The sequence below is a fragment of the Falco rusticolus genome, chromosome 7, assembly GCF_015220075.1.
Source record: "Falco rusticolus isolate bFalRus1 chromosome 7, bFalRus1.pri, whole genome shotgun sequence".
Taxonomy (NCBI): domain Eukaryota; kingdom Metazoa; phylum Chordata; class Aves; order Falconiformes; family Falconidae; genus Falco; species Falco rusticolus.
In genome coordinates this window covers 20,888,118-20,907,837 of record NC_051193.1, presented here as the reverse complement: position 1 = coordinate 20,907,837, position 19,720 = coordinate 20,888,118, and the positions used below count along the sequence as shown (strand labels likewise).

The 19,720-nt window shown below is 37.4% G+C and overlaps 1 protein-coding gene across 5 annotated transcripts in view; it reads left to right on the top strand.

Moving 5' to 3' along the window:
- Nucleotides 1–19,720, top strand: part of OTUD7A (OTU deubiquitinase 7A) — a 146,908-nt gene that overhangs the window by 11,334 nt on the left and 115,854 nt on the right. Inside the window, exon 1 of one of the 5 annotated variants that reach the window (XM_037395361.1) lies at nt 16,973–17,123. The exons of the other annotated variants lie outside the window; for them this stretch is intronic. The gene's annotated coding sequence lies outside the window, so the exon portion shown is untranslated. Of the gene's footprint in view, nt 1–16,972; nt 17,124–19,720 lie in introns of those variants that run through there. 5 annotated transcript variants of the gene reach the window in all.

Here is a 19,720-nt window from a genome sequence, read left to right as displayed (position 1 = left end):
AAATTAATAGTTTCCTAGCCCTTAGTTGTATATATTTAAAACTGAACCTGCAGGTGTACAGTCTTTCCTAAACTATGGCAAATACATTTCATACTGTCATGTCTCTGCTAGGCATTCCTTCTACTGATTTTTGCTGTAACAATAGGAATTGAATATGTGAGAAAATGCTTGTCAATTTTTAGGGCATTCAGGCTAACATTGCTGTTCGTAAACAATCTTTTTAAAGAGAACTTGTAAGTTGGAAAATAGTATTTCATGTCAGCTCAGAAGGTAGCCTAAAAAGCAAGCACTTTTTTTTTTTTTTTTTTTTGAGAGCTCACATGCACTTTCAGCTTTTTTTTCTGGGTATGGTTCTATATGTCTTTACTAGCCTTGAAAAAACAGTTGGGGTTCTGCAGAAATCCCAAAATATCCCAATCTGGCATTAGTTAATATTTTCATTACTGACTTGGATGAGAGTACCTACGTTATTTTTCTGTGAAAACAAAGTAGGACATTTTGCAAGAACTTTGGAGGCTTGGAACAGAAGGAAACATGGCCGTGACAAACTGAATGTTTAATCTAAAATAAGCACCGTGTAATTCACTAATTAATGCACTTCAGTAAGAGTAATCAAAATTTGTGAGTACTACTCAGTTGAACAGGTTCCTTATCTGAAAGAACTAGTTGATCCTATGTGATACTGTGGCATCCCTTCTCTTAATTTTGTGCAGAAGAGTATCTATTGAGAGGAAATTACTATTCATGCCATGTTTTCATCCATGCTTGTCTAAGAATCCAGCGTACTTGGAAATATTGAGTGCCTTTCTTTTCCGTGTGTTCCCACCCTTTTGGGTTTAAAAGTATTTTGGTTTAGTAACACCTATCTTGTTTAAGTTTGTTTCCGGTTTTGACTCTAGATAAAAGTTATTTCAGATTATTTATTTTCCTGAAAATAACAAAAGCACTTGATTGGCAACAGGTTACACTTCATCTCACAGCTGTGCATCTAAATGTATTGTTGAACTGCTGTAAATGTATGTTGTGTTACGAACCCCATGCTTGCCAGTCATAGGGTTTACACTGATCAGTTACGAAAGAAATTTTCTAAAAAACTTGTTTTCAGTACTTCTCAAGAAAATTTTCAAATGAAACTGCCCGAAGAATCAGCAAATATACTAAGGCTAGTAAAATTTGCTTTAGTGTTCAGGGGAGTAGGGCTTAAAAGTTATCTTTTTTTTTTTTTTTTAATTCCAGAATGTCGTTTCCATGTACTAATGGGTATATTCTTCAGAGACTTTGCATCTGTTGTTGACTGCAGTGGGGATTTAGTGTTGTGATGGAGAGATGCCTAGGCTGTGACTCATTAAATTTGAGTTCAGTGGGACATTTATGAGGTTTTATGGTCTGATCTCCTGATGTCATGCAAGCTGTAGAACTTGGTGCTGTAGTTTATGCTTAAAAAGTACAGGTCTAGTTGAACTGAGACATCCTTTTCAGAAAGACACTCCTGACTTACAGACTTTTAATTCATTAGATGAATATCTTGAATACATAAAAAGTAGCAGCTTTGGTCATACAGGTTGTACCTTTGTGGTTTAAAGAAGCTCTTTTGTATCCCCTTTCTTATGACTAAGAGTGAAGTTGAATGAAAGCATGGGGTTAAAACATGAGTAAGAGAAAAAAAAATTGCTTTTATATGATAGCTAAGCTTAGGCTGTCTCAATTAACCAGTAAGTATATGCAGGTTTTAGAATTATCATGACCTAAACCATACAAAATATGCATACTCTATTTGTAAAAGTGATCATAGAGTGTGAGATTTATAAGTACCTTCATAGTTTATTTTATTTGCTTTCTATCTATTTGTGTTTTAGGTATGTATCCTATGATAAAAAGTTCCCATCAGCTTCTACTGAGACCATAGGTAGTGTCAGAGGCCTGCATGTGGAAGTCAGGTTACAGAACCAAGGCCAGGATGGAGAAGCTGCTAATGCTGTTGTACAAACTGGCCTTAAAGTATTTTATATGTCCAGAATTACCGACAGTGCCCGGTGTAGCAAATGTCTGGAGAAAATAGTCTTGTTTCTTAACGTTGTAAGCTAAGACAGTTGTTAAATTTCATGCTCAGCTTCAGAGTTTATATGTGATCACTGAAGATGAGTATCTGCCTTAAATAAAGGAGTAGGTCATTAATCTTTTGCGAGCTGTTCATGCAGTCTCTGCAAATACAGAAGCCTGAAGGATAATGTAATTTCAGTAGCAGAGCCTGCTAGCTCGTGTGTCAGTGTGTTGTTAATCAGAAGAGAATGATAGTATATTAATAAACATTCATGCTTCCAAGCTGAATTGTCACCAATCTGTTTAAAATATTTTAGTTGCTTTTCTCAGATCTTTACTGTTAATGAAATTACCTTCTAAGATTTTGTGTATCTGAAAACATGCAATAACAGTGCCAGAAACTAATTTAATATGCCATGGGAGCTTTCCTAATGAAATTAATATAGCATTTATAACCTTTTTAGAGAGGCTTTTCACCAATCACAGCATAAAATGAACTCCCAGGAGACCCAGATGCTCTTTTTTTCCCCCAAGCTTTTATACTTCTGCCTGCTTCCTTTCATGATATATGAAATGGAAATTGTGAAATAAAATGTAATTTTTTATACCCTTCCATGGATTCATAATTTTATTATTAATTGTGAACCTCAATTTTAGATCACTGTTTCATTTTTTAATTTGGTAGGCTGCATTTTTCTATGAGGTAGCAGCAACTAGCAGTATGGAATTTTCTTTTGAAAGAATTTGTTTTCCATTTTCTACCAAAATGCTTTTGTGATTGCAATGCAAAACTTCAGCTTGAGACCTGCAGTTATAAGGTTGAATTGGGTAAATGTTATCTGGTTTTGGGGAGTTTGACTACTTTTAACGTTGTTGTTTTGTAAACGGTGAATAAAATGTACTTAAACTTTTGTAACTAGGTAGTACTTTTCATAAGGCAGGCCACAGCATGCTGAGGAGAACTAACAGGAAACTGAGTATTAAGCTCTCAAAGGTGAGCTAGAACTAAAACCAGTATGTAGTGTAGCTACATACTGGGGTTTATTTAAGAATCAACAAGATTTAAGCTTTTATCACACTTGATTCATTTTGCATACTTGCTCACCTGCTCTGCTGCCAGCACTATATTCACTAGGTCTTGACTTCCCTTCCCAGCTGGGAGATCACTGCTGGTTCAGGAGGTTGGGTGCAAAGTTGTGCTGGTTTGTGCTGTGCATCTCCTTGTAGCTGCCAGTCTTGGACGTCACTGGCCAGGGTCCCAGGGCATCATCCCCTGGTGTTTGTCTCCATGCATCTCTGATCTCTAGGGTTTTCCCTCGCTTCCCCAGTCTTTGCTGCCTTCTTTCCTGGCCCCCTTTTCTTTCTGAGACTACCACTTCTTTCTGGGAGCCCTTATTTTTGGCACCTAAACTTGTATTGTCCCCCAGTCGAAATAGTATGCAAAACCACAATGTGTGAGCAGCCTTTTAATTGCATGTTCTGGCTCTGTGTTAATGGGAGGATTCAGAATGTGACCCTTCTGTTAGTCCAGGTGTTACCAAAGTTTACAAGCAGCCTGTACAGATTACAGTGAGCATGTACCAGTCATTTGCTTGAGAGTTCAGAATTCAGCTTCAGATAGTCACCCAGAGATGCACCTATATGCCCAATTATCTGCTGCCTGTTAACGTTTGCAATTGAAGCTATTTGTTTCACTATGACAGCAACTAACGTACCTAGGCCAAAAACTATATTTGGTGCCATTAGGAAAACCTACATTCACCTTGTCATAGTCTTTGATCTTGACTAACATGAATATCTAGCTTTTGCATCTTTATTACAGGAACTGAATTTCTAAGATTACTTGGTAGGGAAGGAATCCAAACAGGGACTGGTGTTAAAACAGAGGGACAGCATGTGACTGTCAGTTTAGATCTCACATGACAATTTCAGGGTTTACTCTATTTGAGTCTTAAATAATGTAAGAACTTGACATGCTGCAGTACTTCACGTGACGAATTTCAAGTAGCTTTACAGTCCTTCAGGCATGCAAAAGGCTCCCCTATTGACTATATGTGTAGAAACATACAGGTAAAATTTTAAAAAAGGAAGATGGCCTGATAGTAGCAAGAAGGTTGTGAATTTTGATTATTTCTTTTCAGCTTCTCATCTAACTTTGTTGATGGCCTTTTCTTTGGTGCTTCCTACATGGTTAATGTGAGCATGTCCCTTTGATGGACTAGGGAAGGGTCAGGTTTCCCCTCACTTTTCAGAGTCAGCACTCTTAGCTGGCTGTTATGTCATGCCTGGAGGTAATTTACCTCAGAAACAGAAAGTATTTTGGGGGGTTCAAGTTCCAAAAGCATTGTTTGTGCATCTCACTGTTAGCGTTCCAAAAGTTTCCATGATTAAAACACTTGTATATTTGAAGTAAATATTAACGGACTTTCTTGGATTGCATTGTAGAAGCAACACAGGACTTTTCTCTGGTTATTATTTCTGCATTTCAGCTTATGTAGAGAAGACATTTGGAATATGAAGAACAGCTTCAGACATGAACAAACTTCTTCATTTTATCATGTCATAAGCCATTCAAGGAGCAGATACTAATCTCTTGCTCTTTCCTTGCATTGTTTCTGCAGCTTTTCATTCTGCTGTTTTATTTGAATCAGTCATTTATCTGCACATCCAGTGTTCCCGAGAGAAAATAATATGCAGTCTGATTGTTTCTTCTCTTAGTTTAGCATCCTTTCTGCTGCTGAGTATCAAATTTTATTGAGAACATTTCAGGCAGCTCCAAGAACTGTGCTGCTGACTGAAACCGAAGGAATAGTCGCAAAACGTGTGCTTACCACAGAGCTGATTAAAAGCACCTCATCTGTTCGATTTGGAAGGAGAATTCACAAAGTACTTCTCAGGCAGTATGCTCTACTTCCATGGCAGAACCAAAAGAGATGTCCTAATATTTTTTTATTTTTAATTTAATCAATTAGAGAAAAGGGGTCAGGAACCCTTGGAGAAGTGAAATATCACCCTTTATACAAAGATAAAACACACATTCTAGATGATAAGCCTGCTCTGTATTTGTGACAGAGAAGGATGTTTGCCACACAGGAGTTTGTACACTGTTAGGATAGAATAAATATATATACATATTTGTGTATTTATATGCACATGTAAACGCCTCTGTGTGTGCATGTACATCTAGAACAGGATGGCCTGATGTTACTGGTGTTTAGCATAAGCTTTTTCCACAGGCCCTTCCTTTCTCTTTCAACTGTCTCTCCTAAGCTCGCAGCAGGGAGTGCAGTGGGTATATAGCGTATAGTGAAGTTCTGGCCCTGCTGACTTCCCAAGGGAGAAGATTTTGGAGGCAATGAGATTTTTAGGGAGTGAACGATGTAGGGCTTTTTTAATGCTCTTCACTGTGGGTTTTCTTTGAATTTGTTTGGGTTTGTTCTAATCTTGCACCATTGGTGTTTCATTTTTGGGTGGTGGGGTTCTTTTGTCATTGTTTGGGTTTTCTTCCCCACAAAAGCATAATATACTTATATAGAACTACTGCAATGTATTGGTATGAGTTCCAGTTTCTCCCCAGAATCTCAAGCCATTTTTCATGTGAGATGCTCTCAGTGTGGATTACCAGCCAGCCAAGCAACATGTGGGCTATTCATTGTTTCAAATAAACAGTCTCATTACTGTTAGCAAAATGTGGGTTTAGCAGCTATTGTACATAGTTGATCTTGGTTGTGGTAAAGCATCTAAATGTTGTGGTACCAATGATTTTTTGCTTAGGATTCATGTACAATCTTAGAAGTAAAGAAATAGTCAGCATCTGTTGCAAGTTACAGCTGTACCAAAATGTTTTATTGATTTGCTGTTCAATCACAGGAAATCTGAAAGTTGTGGGATGGAGTAGTAGCTTGTGTAGATGACTACTTCAGGTAAAATGAGAGGATATATTTCTGGTAGCTACTTACTAAATGGTGAGTTGAATGCTTTCTAGATGTTTTGTATAATTTAGTGTAGCAAACAAAATGCTTGATGAAAATCAAGCCCCATAATTTTACATTTTTAATAAAAGCTTCTTTCTGTCATCCTGGAAAGGCAAAGAAACTAACCTACATCTTGCTATATCCATTGTAAAACTACTTGGTTTTTCATAAGGTGATGAGGAAGGGCCTTTGCCTAATACAAGCAGAGTGCAGTCAAGTGCCTTTTTTTTTTTTCTTTTTTTTTTTTTTTTTTTTTCGCCCTTGAGGTTTATTTCCTGGTGGGGAGAAGAAATTTCTTGATAAGCAGGAAAGCTGCTGAAGTTACAGAACCTTCTTACAAAGGTGAATTTGGCATTCTTTCGAATAGGGAAATATGCTGTTTAATATAAAGATCATTAGCAGCAAGATTGGCAATTGACCAAAAAAACCCCACATCATTATTTTATTCATATATATCACCTGGGATGAAAGTAACCTCACAGTTGCAAGACGTGATTGAACTGTCACAGATAGTCTCTGTTTCCACAGGACAGTGAATGTCATACCCAAGACAGCATGACATTTCTTGTAGCAAACCTGGCACTGGAAGGGAATGAAGTTCCTGCTGAGTGGCTATGTGGTTATTGGCTTATTGTCTAAGATCTCTTATTATTAAAGTGTTTCATGCCTCATAAAGAATATTTGTAAAATGATATTATGTTAATTACTATCTTGAGTGATACGTCAGGTGCTGAAGTGCAGACATGGAATACTAACAGCACATCTCTCCTCAGCTTGAGCTAAAGAGTCAGGTGCTGTAGCCAGGGTCTGTAATGCTTCACGTGTTCCAAAAGCAGGTAAAACACACAGTGAGCCAGTGGATTGTGTTTTGATGTGTGTAGCAGAGCTGGGATAGAAATGAAGTCCCCAGTACATTTCTTGCCTAATCATGGGCGTCATCTTTCTAATATGTCTCTGAGGCTGTTTATTTCTTGTTCAGGAAAGGCTAGAAAATCTTTCTATTTTGTGGTTCTATTAAAAATTTCTCAACAGACTGAAGAGAGCAGCGTAAAAAAAAAAAAAAAAGCTTATTTAAAATCAAATGCTTTTAAATAGTTTTCAGCCCTTTGGAACTGGATGTTTTGTTAATGCCCACATCCTGTTAATCTGTCTTTGCATCTTCTAGGAGCTGAGTTGTACGACTTCCAATCATTCTCAACTGTAGTTTACTGAATATTTGGAGGATTAACACTCAGATTCTGCATTATACCTTATTCTTCCCTTGATAGATCACTTAACTGGGGAATAAGGGAGTGTATAAGGGATAATTGCCCAACTTACAAGAACTGAACAGCTGCTTAATACACGTTTAATCGGTTGTATTACGGCCCAATGTAAATGAAAACTCTAACTTGATTAGGCTGAATAAGCATGCCCTGTTATTTCTGGAAGAAGGTTTTTGCTATTGAGAATACTATGAGCAAGGAGCCCCCTGTGTCTGAGGCAAAATTTCTAACTTTGGGGAAAATTGATGTGTGGAGTCCAGAAAATTATTGTATATTAAACTTATGCCCTTAAACTTAGGATATGAGTCCTATATGTAAACACTTGGTGATTTCTTTTTTCACACAACTGAGTAAGTATGCTGCCTCTTAAATTAACTGGAAGATACAGATGGTTGACCCCTTAGGCAGGCCATTTTAATTTTAGACACCTAAATTTAGAGTTTGGACTCTCATTTAGAGCATTGGGTTTGAAAGATTTGGACTGGAACCCAAGAGCTTCACCCTGTCCCTGCTTATATTACTGTCATTCTCTGAGCCTCTCCCTTCCACTGAAATTAATAGCACTTCTCTCTGTCTTGAGATGTTCTCGAATTCCTTTATTAATTTTTCACTCACTCTTCTTCAGAAAGTATGTATGTTGCAGTTCCTGTTATTAAAAGCAAAATCTGAATCAGATGTGGAATGCAGAGAGTTTCCTCCCTTACAACCAGACATTTACAAGTGGCTGCTGCAGGTGAAGCTTACTGTGGGTGTCCCAAAAATGTCGGTTATAAACCAAATTAATAGATAAAGCTCGTGGGGGAAATGGGAAAGGGAAAACATGAATGGCACATTTTGAGTATAACTGAAAATCCACTGGAATCCTTCCTTTTAGTTCAGGCAAACTAAAACAATCTATTTCATTTGGTTATTTTAATTTTAAAAGTTACTCTCCCAAGTGAAATGTTCTTTTTTGGAACTTGTTTATGAAATCTAAGTAATGACTTAGCAGATTTATTGTGAGATGACTGTTGTCCAGTCTTGGAAGGAAATTGGTCAAAGTGTTGCAACTGGGTCTGAGGGGCACTGCATAAAAGCCTTTAAAGTCTTAAAAAAATCAACCAAGCTGTAAAATTGAACTGATAAATCTCTTTAGATGGGGCAGTTTATTAGCTGTACATCAAGCTGGATGTTACTGAAGGGAATTTGAGGTAAAAGCTTGAGTGATGTCCGATACAAGTAGAGATGGGAAGATTGTTGTATCAAAAAGAACAACATGGTTAATAAAAATTAAAAATATAATATTACATATGTTATTGCAGACGTTCTCCATAATTTTGAAATTATGCAGAGAAAGGTTGCTCCTTAGGTTTGTTTTGGAGTTAACTTGTGTGTTCCCATCATTACCTGGATTGTAAAGAAAGAGTTATAGCATGTAGTGAATGTTTTAGGTTTCATAATTAAGAAAACCTCATCAAAGAAGAGGGAGTTACTACATTTATCCAGAGGACAGACTGACAGACAGAGATCCTTGTGTTTTGGAAGGGAAAATAGTCTTTGATATACTCAATTTTACCTGATAGTTCAACACAACTGCATATTCAACCTGTTACTGCAATTCAGCATTGCAAATCAGATCGAGCACATTCTGTGGTGGAAGGTATTAAAATCAGATCAATGCAGCTTTATATGAAACGAGTAGTCTTCAACTATATAGACAAATACACACTACAGTCTACCAGCCAGATTTCTGGGTTGGGGTATGCTGCAGTCACATACTGGAATTCCAAAATACATTAGGGATACTAATCTATGATATTGTTCCTAGTATACCACAAAAATAGTGATTGAAGTGGCACTGTATTCCTTTAATCACTATCCTTTATTCTCTGCAGCTCAGTGGAATTAAGTTTTGGGCCAGACAGTGACAGCTAGAAACCATGTATATGAGCTTTGCGGAAAGCAGCTATCATGAAGGGCTCTTTTATTTTTACGTGTAATTTGTGAAGAGGGTAGTGTTATTTTCCAGTGCTGTGAAGAAAGGAATACACATTTTATAAACCATTTCTGTTTCAATGCTATCCATGAGAAAATGTCAGCAAAACCTGTCATTCCCCATCTCCCCAAGGCCATAGACAAGCTCAGGAGTCCCAGTTGTCTTAGAAATTTCTGTTACTAATACAGCCTTTTTTTTTTTTTATTGTACATATCAAAAGCTGTACAACTGTCCATAGTCATTAAGGCATGAAATACAGAGACAGAAGCATGTGATGTTTCATGAGCCTTCTCTTGGGCAAGGCCCCCAAAATGAAGCAGCAGTCTTGTATCAGGAAAAAGCGTAAGTGAAGAAATCACTACAGGCCTGTGGGCATATTCTGATGAACGCAATCACTATGTGTTTCCTGAATCCATAAAGATCCAAGACGGTCAAGAACATGCTTGCAGTTCACGAGGAATGAAAGCTTTTTTTTTTTTTCCTAATCACTGGTATAATTTTAATTTCTTCCAGTGTATGAGAAGGAGTAGAGTTGTTAGAAGTTCTAGCTTGCTGTCTCTCATGCTGTTTTTATTTTATCATAGTTCTGATATGTATTTTCTTTTTGGCAAAAATATTTCACTTATCTACATATTAGAAAGTCCAAAGGAGTTTGACTTACATGATTGGATATAACTTTATCTGAGGAATATGTTCTTCTGTCTAATCAGAAATACCATGAATGGCTACAGCTGTTAGATGGCAGATGGAATAGCCAATTTGGGTGGTAGTCCAGATAAAGGAATAAACAGATTCTATAGAAAGTTGTTTAGGACAAGGTTAACAAAATTTTATGGTGTATATTTCTTATAAACTTTTATATTTTGGGTGGATACATTAAGACTAGGTTTGAATAGTTTTTTTTCAATGGACCAAATTCTACAATCTGAAGGAATTTCATGTAAGGTTTTTTAATTGTTTGGTGTATTTTTACTTTAGGAAGAGCTGTTGAGTTTGGTGAGATATCTTTCTGAAAAAGTCTGCTTTGATATAGGAGGTTCCATGTAGTGGAGAATGAAATCTGATAGTTAAGGCTCAGAGTTACAAATGCTGTGGACTAAAGTGGTAATTGAGTTCAACAGATATGTAAGTAAAAAATCTCTCAAAGCAACACAAAATGCAAACCCAACTATGCTATTTTGTACTGCAGCTTTCTGAAAGGATGCCATACAAAAATAGTAGTAAAATGGATTCGTAACAGTGGGAAAAAGATACTTCAAATCTCTAAGTGTAAATGTATGATCAAATACTTTACTATCTCTCTTCTACAGGTTTCTAAACCTTTTGTAGGTTTTGAAAAGAAATTCTTGCTTGGTATGTCATTCAGGTAATTTAAAATTAATTTCATTATTCAAACAAGAATGAATGTGACAGTTTAGGCTGGGAGTTTGAGACTAGAAGTCCAATAAATTCTCCCCACTCTTTATACAGAAATCTTATGTAATTGGGTAGGTAGAGATGGTGTACAAATTTGATATTAAATGATAATAGACTTATTTTGCTAAAAAGATTGCTCATATGTCAGAAGTTATTATTTTATTTTTTTCCTGGTACACATACACATTTTGCCTACAGTGTTTGGGGGTGGTTTTGCTGTGGGTGTCTGAGAATGTGTTTTTGATTGAGCTAAGCTGTTTTTTTCAGGTTCTGAAGCAAATAACTATTGGTGCAGTACTCTAGAAATTGCTGTTCCTGAAGAGAGGGCAGAGAGAGATCCTGCTCCCACAGAAAGCTCCTGCTCTCTGACAATAGGGTTTGCTTTTGCTCCAGAGCTGCTGTTGGAAAAAAACACATACCGCTTTCCATTGCTGGATCTGTGCTTGTGATTGCCTCCCTCCAAAAGCTGAGCTATAGCTGTGGTCAGTGAAAGATGTACTTCATACAAACCCCAAAATACTGAGCTTTGGAGACTTTAAAATGTGATCTTTCAGCAGGAAAAGGAACATAGCAACTTAGTACCTAATGAAATATTTGTATTACTGCAGTAGCTATTAATTTATTTCATTAAATTGATTTAGTAGCTGTGTGTTTTGGGAATTTTTTTCCTATTAGTTTCTCTTTCCAGGAATTGGATGGAGAATTTTCTATAAATGGTAATGCTTTCTTGTAACTTTCATGTAATCTGACATTTTCTTCTCCACTTCTCAGGGTTTTTTGATTTCTGTATCTTAGAAGGATTATCTGTCTTCTCCATTTGATTGATTGAACAAAGGCCAAGAGGCTTTTGGGACTGTATGTTGGTAACTTGGTTTGCCAGCTTATCTTCCAGTAATATTTACACCTCTGGCAATATAGTTGACTAATTCTGTATGAATTACTGGCTCACCAAGGCAGTAACTTCGTTTGTTTCTCTAGCTACTGTAGTATTAGTTTTAGGTGCTCTCTCATCTTCCAGCTTGAAACGTACTTTGGCAGCTAATATCTCTCTACATGAAAAAGCACAAAAAATTAGAACATGGCAAAGAACATTGCCGTAGCATGGTGTTATTTTGTGGAATATCAAAGTCCAGACAGCTTTTGACATATTTGCTTCCTGAAATTCAGGGAAAAAAGGCTTCTACTGAGGGGTTAAATAGCTAATGCTGTAGATTTCCAAGGTTTTGAACACAGGATCAAATTAGGTATTTGAGTAGCTAGAAGAGTCCCTGTTAATTCCATTCCCACCATCCTGTGTCTACATGTACATAGCCTTCTCAGTGTACGATCCACTTGTTCTGTACTGGGGAGAGGGACCTTGTTATTTATGCAAGTTTTATCAGAGCTGGTTTTCCTTGTGATCATGAACATATTTATATTTGCCGAGTATTTCTCACATGGTCCAATTACCATTTAAAGGAAAAGAATTTAAATAATCCCTTCCATGAGCTGTGATCATTAAACTTAATTTGGAATACTGAAACATAAGTTTCCCTCCAGGCTTAGTAACAGTTGACTTCGCAGCTTTCCTAGACAGCCTGGTCCACTGTTAGAGAAACACTAATTCTGTCACATACAGTAGGATACACTAAATATTTTAGTGTTATTAAGATACTGAAAAAATCCTGTCTGCTCAGTCTACTAAAAGGTTGCCTACTTCCAAAGAACCTCATCACTTCTAGAGTGTCTGTGGTATCCCTTAGAGTAGCAGTTATTTGCCTCATCAAAATCATTCCGTAAGGAAGACGATCTCTGCAAAAGAGGTATAAGCTGCTGTGCCTTTCGTTTTGTTGGTACCCAGAACGTTACGGTTTTCTTTTCTCTCTAACCTGTATCTGTTCTTGTCCTTTTTCGTTTTGTTTGCTAGCATTCTTGAGCTTCTCATTCTTTTCAGCCAGAAAGTTCTTGAAAAAATTAGTGGGATAAAACAAAGTGTTTCTAGCTGAAGCTGCGACAATTGCTTTTGGTAGTTACTCCTTCTTCCCCCACCCCTGCAAGGGCGATACTGTGAAGTATAGCTGATAGCTGCAGCCTAGTGTTGCAGCCTAGTGTTTTGGACTGAAGTCAGGCTGGCTGTAATAGGGACTCCCCCTCAGGTGTATATACAGTGTCAGTGACTTTGGTGATTGAAATTCTTATTTGGTCTTGTTATTTGTTAATAATTGGAAGTTGAGCAACTTGCAGACCCATGGTATCTTACTTATGCCTTCTGGGTACCAAAGCCTTTCTTTGCAAGATGAGTGTTACAACAGTGGCACAGTTGTCCAAAGACCTTTGCTCTGACATTGAAGTATCTCCTGATGGGCTCTCTAATTCTTCAGAGAAGTGGCCAGGAGATACAAGGTTCTGTAGAGGCTATCAGTGATTCTCCTCTTCTATGAAGAAAATGGTAGACAAAATATCTAGGTTGATTTTGTGAGATGGGAGGATGCGTGTTTGCTAGGATGCAGCTATGACAACTAGAGAATAGCAGGGTTTTATTGTTGCCATTTTGACTTCAGAGAGAGAAAACCATACTAGGATAGATTTCATTGTTTGCTGGATGCCACACCGATAAATCTATTAATCCTTTTTGGATTTAAAACACATTAACCCCATTATTGGATTACCTGCTATTATCAATAGTTCCTATATATGTGTCGTTCTAAATAAGACAAACTTTCTAGGGGCTTGGTAGAATCCTTTTTGAGACTTAAGTGTCAAGATAGGGATTTTTCATGCAGTTTTGTTGGCTATTACTCCAGTAACACAATGAAAACTAGTTTATATGGGTTTAGAACATATTGATAATGAAAATTCATCTTAAGTTTCTGCAGTTGACTGAAAAAGGCATTCAGTGTTATCTACACAACAGAGTAAAAACTGTTCTGTTCTGTGTTATATAGATGAAAGGTTGCAGTTTATGTATTTTTACAATAAGCAAACAGTATTTTTTTTTTAAGTATTTGGAAAAAAGCAAAATCCATATTTCACAAGCTACATTAGAAGAAGGCTATGGCTGGAAATCCAAGGACTGAGAAGTTAGGAAGTGATAAAAGAAAATTGATCTGTAAGTTCATAGCTCAGTGGCTTGTGTGTACTTATTAAAACGCAGCCTTTTGTAATAGTCACTTATTAGGTCCCAATTTCAAGGCTATACCTTGAGCATTTCTGATGTCTCTGAAAAGAGTGCCCCCAAAGATTTTTCTATTTCTTCCAGTGTTTTTGAAGATTAATTGACTTTCTGTTTATCGGTGCCTGTTCCTTTTCAGTAGGTGTGTGTGTTTCTGTTTTGCAGATACTATTTGAAAAGTTTGCCTGTACTGGCTTAAATAGGTAGCCCCTTCACAAAAAATGTGAGATTTGTTTTGGGAAGGTGTGTGTGAGGTTCAAGGTCTGTGAAGGCTTACACCCCACCCTTCCGAAGAGGCAATATTCTGCAGTTTGGACAGGTCTGTATTTATAACTGAAATGTTTTCCCATCAGCCCCAGGCTGCCCTTTATGAATAAAAAGGAATTGTGCCTTCTTATGAGATGTGCTAACTACTTCCTGACAAAGAAAATGTCTTAAAATAAAAATCTGTTACCATGCCTGACAGTCCTACAGGTTGAAACAGGCAAGGTGAGCATTTAACTCCTTTTATAATGGTGTCCTGAACTGACGGTGTGCAAACTGCCACTGAACAGAAGGCAAAAGAAGTGGCAGTGACTGTCAGATGGGACTACTAGGGCCCTTGTTTGAATGCCCAAATGTTCTGTGTTGCCATGCAGAATCCTGCTGGGTGCTTGCAGAACCAAGGTATGACTCTTAACAGGCCGGAAAAGTGTTTTAAAAACACAAGTGTAAATCTTTTATTATTTATATTTTTGAGAGCAAGTTTCCAGTGCTGTAGGAGCGGTGATCTGCATATATGTGAAATAAGAGCTGAAACAATTAATTTCTATAATGCACTCTTACAATACAAGCTTTCCAAAACTCAAAATAAACTATTAACATTATGAAAAAAAAAAAAGATAAGAGGAGATTTGATTATTGTCTAAAATAATCAGTATAGAGAAAAGAATTCTGATAGTAGGAGTATATTTTTAAGTCTAGCACAGGGATGGTGTAATGAGATCCATGACTTGGAAACTGGTACATGGAGCAGACTGGAAGCAAGTTCCCCAGATTTTCAGTGGCAGGTCTAATCAACCATCTGGAATCTGTTGGGTTTTCCATCAGCTGAAGTCTTTAAATCAGTGCTGATTGTCTTCCTAAAATTAATTATATAGCTCAAATGAAAGTCATGGGCTTGATACAGAGATGACAGAATTAATTTCTTTGGCTTGTCTTATAAAGGAGCTAGATGGTCAGAGTCCCTGAAGTACACTACTGTCTTCTGAATTACTTCTGTGAATTACTTTAAATATTATTCTGAAATTTATATGAGGATAAAATAGCAATGTTTATAATGATGATATAGTCAGAAATAATTGGTTGAAACACAGGCTTTAAAAATCCCATGTTTAATTTCCCCCCTTCATTTGTTACAAAACTATGATGAATCTTTTATGAATAATTATCCTAAAATTCGGAATTTTCTGAAGGAATTTAAATAGAATGGAAAATTAGATTTTTGCTTATCCAAAAATCAACACAAACTATCCAGTTGTTGTGAGAAAAATGCAGCAAAAGGGGAAGAAGAAAAAAAACCCAAACCCAAACACCAGTAAACACCTTTCTGTTACAGGTTTTTAACAGTCCAAGGAGCTGAAGAAACAGAAAATATTTCATTTTATTTTTTATATGAGTTCAGCTGTAACTTTAATTATTCTGGTTCATTTTCAGTGAAATTTCAAAATAATAGTTCATTTTCGGTTCAGGTTAAACACAGAATGATTTGACCAGAAACTTCCAGAATGGAGTCGATGTAGCTGCCTATTTGTGATTTTTGACATTACAGATCTTGACAACTGAAAAAACAGTTTTGCTCTTTTATAGAAACTCAGTATTCCTTGGTCATTGCATTTAATGAAAAAGTAAGACAAACGCTTTCTCGGTATTCACATCATTCTGTGTGACTAATTGGATGAATAAAGAAATTTGTGGATTTTTTTTTCAGAGGAAGTCTTTTATTGTATGAATTTGTACGTGTTGTAAATCATACAGTGCTTTCAAGGCAGTTCAGCTGAAGAAAACCTGATGACCTCTGTAAGCCTATTAAAGGACATATTACACAGGCTTTTGTTGTGTTCATCTCTGGTAATTGTTGACCCCCCTCCTGTTTTCTTTCATTTTTGCATAGCATGGTGTAAATACGTTTCATCACTTCTGTATTTCACTTTCCGTTTTCAATGTGGGCCATTGTGGCTGTAATTGAAGAAGACCAAAGAAAGAAGAAAAAGCTATTCCCCTCCCATGCATTAAAAAAATAATATTATAAAAGTATAAGGGAATATACTAATACATATTTGCTTTATATATGCATGCTTTTGCTTTTCCTAAGAGCTCATGGTTCTAGGATAAATGTGAGCGACTATTCCTAAATTCTTCACATAAATCTGGATACAATGGAAAAATATGCAAGTACCTTGTCATGCAGCTGATCTATGTCCATTACGTATTTTGTACCTTGCTGCCATCTGCCCGCTGGCACACTGCATAGATATAATAATTGGGGAGAATTCCAGTAAACTATGAACAGCGTACAGTATATGACGGTGGTCTTCTGATCCACAGAACAGCATCAAGTGCTCCTAGACTTGCTAAAGATCTTTTGACCCTTTTTTCATTTGATAATACATGTTTAGTTCTTTAAATCTGTTCCCATAACTAAACATTGTTTAAACTGATTTTAAGGAACATAGAGATTCTGGAGAATCTAGAGATAAAATTTGATTAAATTAATATAAAAATGTAGAGAATGTATTAAGCTATATATAAAGTATCTTTATTATGCTAATTAATCTGGTTTTAAAAAGTAGTTCAAGGGTTCATCTGAGATCATTGCTGAAAACCTTACTCCAACAGGATTTTCCGCAGGAAATCTTGTGTGCTCACAAGCAGCCAGCTCAACTTCGTATTATCTGACTGAGGAACTTCAATATCCATTTAGATAAAAACTCCATCCTTTTTTGTTATGTTTTCATGTGGCACGCTAAGCCAACAGAAGGAAGGAAATGCAGGGTTCAGGGAAATTCCATTCTATTTTTTTTTTTGTTTCTATTCTTTTCTACTTAGTTTTTCAAGCTGACTTGTCTTCCTTGTAGCAGCTTATAAATGTGTTTAATAGCGGCTTTAGTTTAACCACCGTGTGACTGATCAGCCATTTTCAGTACCCTGCTCTACATGACCCACCCAAGTCAGGTAGCACTGCAGTATTTTTGGATATGAGTGCTTACAGCCCTCCACTGGGACTGACGAGTGCCTGCAAGGTCAAGAGAAGCATTGCTCAGGTAGATCGCGTTTGCAAGCTGTTCTCTTTGGCTCTGATTGTCTGTGCATTTGGAATAGTCCATGGGGAACAGGATTACCAGTGGAGTAAATCCTGGCTTTCTCTGAGTACAAATATCTGTGTTATTAATATTTGCTATCTGTATTCATTCAGGGGAAAATGTCTTCATTATGCTGCCAGACAGTTCTCTGCTATTTCATGTTTGGGAATAATTTTAAAACCTTGTTAGGAAAGCAAATGGAGATGCTAAATGTATGTGGAAAGATGAAGGTGCACGTGCTCGGGTGGATGGTAGTAGCCTTACTTAGAGAGCTTCTCTGGTGGAAGTCTGTAAGAATTCATACAAAAATTCAGCACAAATCTTGTTTCAGGTTAGATTTTTCAAAGTTTCTTTCAGGTTAGCTGGAGGTATTCGTATATTCTAGGGAAGAACTGATTACTGTTTAGTTAACTTTCTCGCCAGACACCTCCTCAATGTTTGTTCATAAGATAGAACCCTTATTCTGTTCAGGTTACAACAGTAGGAGTTGGTGGTTTGGTGTCTTTGCTTGTCTGATATGATTCGTAATTATTTTGCCCCTATGAACAGGTCATAGAATTGGAATTATGTTTTCTTTTTCGGGTGTCTGATGGAACACACAGTTGTGGATGGAGAGCTTTCTTTTTGCTGTGACATTGACAGTATTTGTAAAGTCTGTGGTACACAGATGTACACAAAACCCTAAAGCTAATCTGTACAAGAAATTCCTCATGAAAGATGGTAGATATATTTCCAATCTCCGCCCCCCCCCCCCCCGCCCCCCCCCCATCATTCATCAGCAAGAAGTGTCTTCCTGTGACTAAGAAATGTTCTTAAAAGGGTGATGGAGGTAATCTGAACAGGCAGCTTACTCTTTTTGGGAATATATTAATTAATATCTGCTTCAGCAATAAGAAAACATTTGTCTAGAGTGAGACTTTCCAAAGGATCAGGAGAACATTGACTGCATTGCATCATTTATTTTTGAGGATGAAGCTATGCAGAAAAAGCAGTGTTTATTTTCTGCTCGTTGGTAAACACACATAAAGGCTTTAAAGTTTTACATAAATTAAACCCCAATAAAAGCAGCATTATAACGTATCAAATTTTGTCTTCTGTGCTCTGAACACTTCAAAGTTCCTACAGAGACAATTCTTCCCTCCTGAAGCCAATGTCAGAATGACCAATTCAAATAAGATTCGGCTTCTACCTAAAAAGGGCTTTCTGTCCCATTGCAGTGATTCATTCTCCCGGATGCTGTGGGTATGTGTGTCTGGCAGTTGTGTGAGGTTGGTTCTTGTCTGGGTGCTTTGTGAGGCCTTTGGATGCTTGCCTGGGAATTCCTGTAGTGGCTCTAATCAGGCCATGGGACATTCAGTTAGAGTCATAGTTCCTCTGGAGCTAAAGATGCACAGAAATCCTACATGTTTTGATAGCACGCGTTCAGGTCAGATGTACCATGTGTGTGCAATAGGAGCGATTTGCACATGGCTGATAAATCCAGCTTGCATGAGACAGAGAGCTTTGCGTCCCATCTGACCTAAATACTGGCTTTGTTTTTGTATCAAGGAAATCCTAAATGGCAATGTAAGACATAGTTAAAGCTTTCTTCTCGTATTCAATTTCCAATGCAGCAGCTTCTAGAGAACCTAACCAGAAATAATGGGGCTGGCAAAGGGACCATATTGGAGGAGGCAGCATGTGGGCCAAGTCAGTCTTCTGCTTGCTGCCGGCTGGAATAGGACAGCAAGTGTTAAGGAGACGATCAGGTAGCTGTGCAGATGTGCAAGGCAGCGATGAAGCTGGATCTGCTTGCAGAGCCCTGTGATTATCAGTGGCCATCCATACATCCAGCCCTGGACCAGTGTCTCCAGAAACACTTCTTCCTTTTAGACTAAGGTTCTGTTTGAGTTGTGGCTTTTTAGCCTTTGAATTCTCATTTGGCTGAGGTTAAACGTTGTCCTCATTTGCTTTCTTGAGTTTGTGTAATGATTTGTGTCCTTTTTTAACTGCTTTGTAAACACAGGTGTGTTCATGTTTGTCTGTGTGGGATTTTGAAAGCTTTTTAGGTGTGACAGTGTTCTGTAAAAATAATAGTGACTAGGAACTGATGAGACAGTGGACACACTGAAATACAGGAGATGCTGCCTGAACATCAGGAAATGCTTTTTCACTGTGAGGGTGACCACAAGTGCTGGCCCAGTTGCCCAGAGAGGTTGTGGAGTCTCCATTCTTGGAGACAGTCAAAAGCTGGACAGGGTCCTGGGCAAAAGCTCTGGGTGGCCCAGCTTGAGCAGGGGGGTTGACAGTGTGATCTCCAGAGCTTCCTACCAACCTCAACCATGTTGTTATGCTGATTCTGTGAAATCATTTGATTATGAGCCCTTCCCAAAGCACTACCCTTCTGCCCCCCCAAAAAAACCACTACCCTGTTACATGAGTAATTGCAGAGATATAATTTCAGAGGTGGAAAAAATAAACATTAATCTGGAAACCTGTTTCATTTGGAAAAACTTCCCCAGGTTCTTGAGAAGCACAGTGCAAACTGTGCAGAATTTAGGATTCCTGTTCCTGTTTTT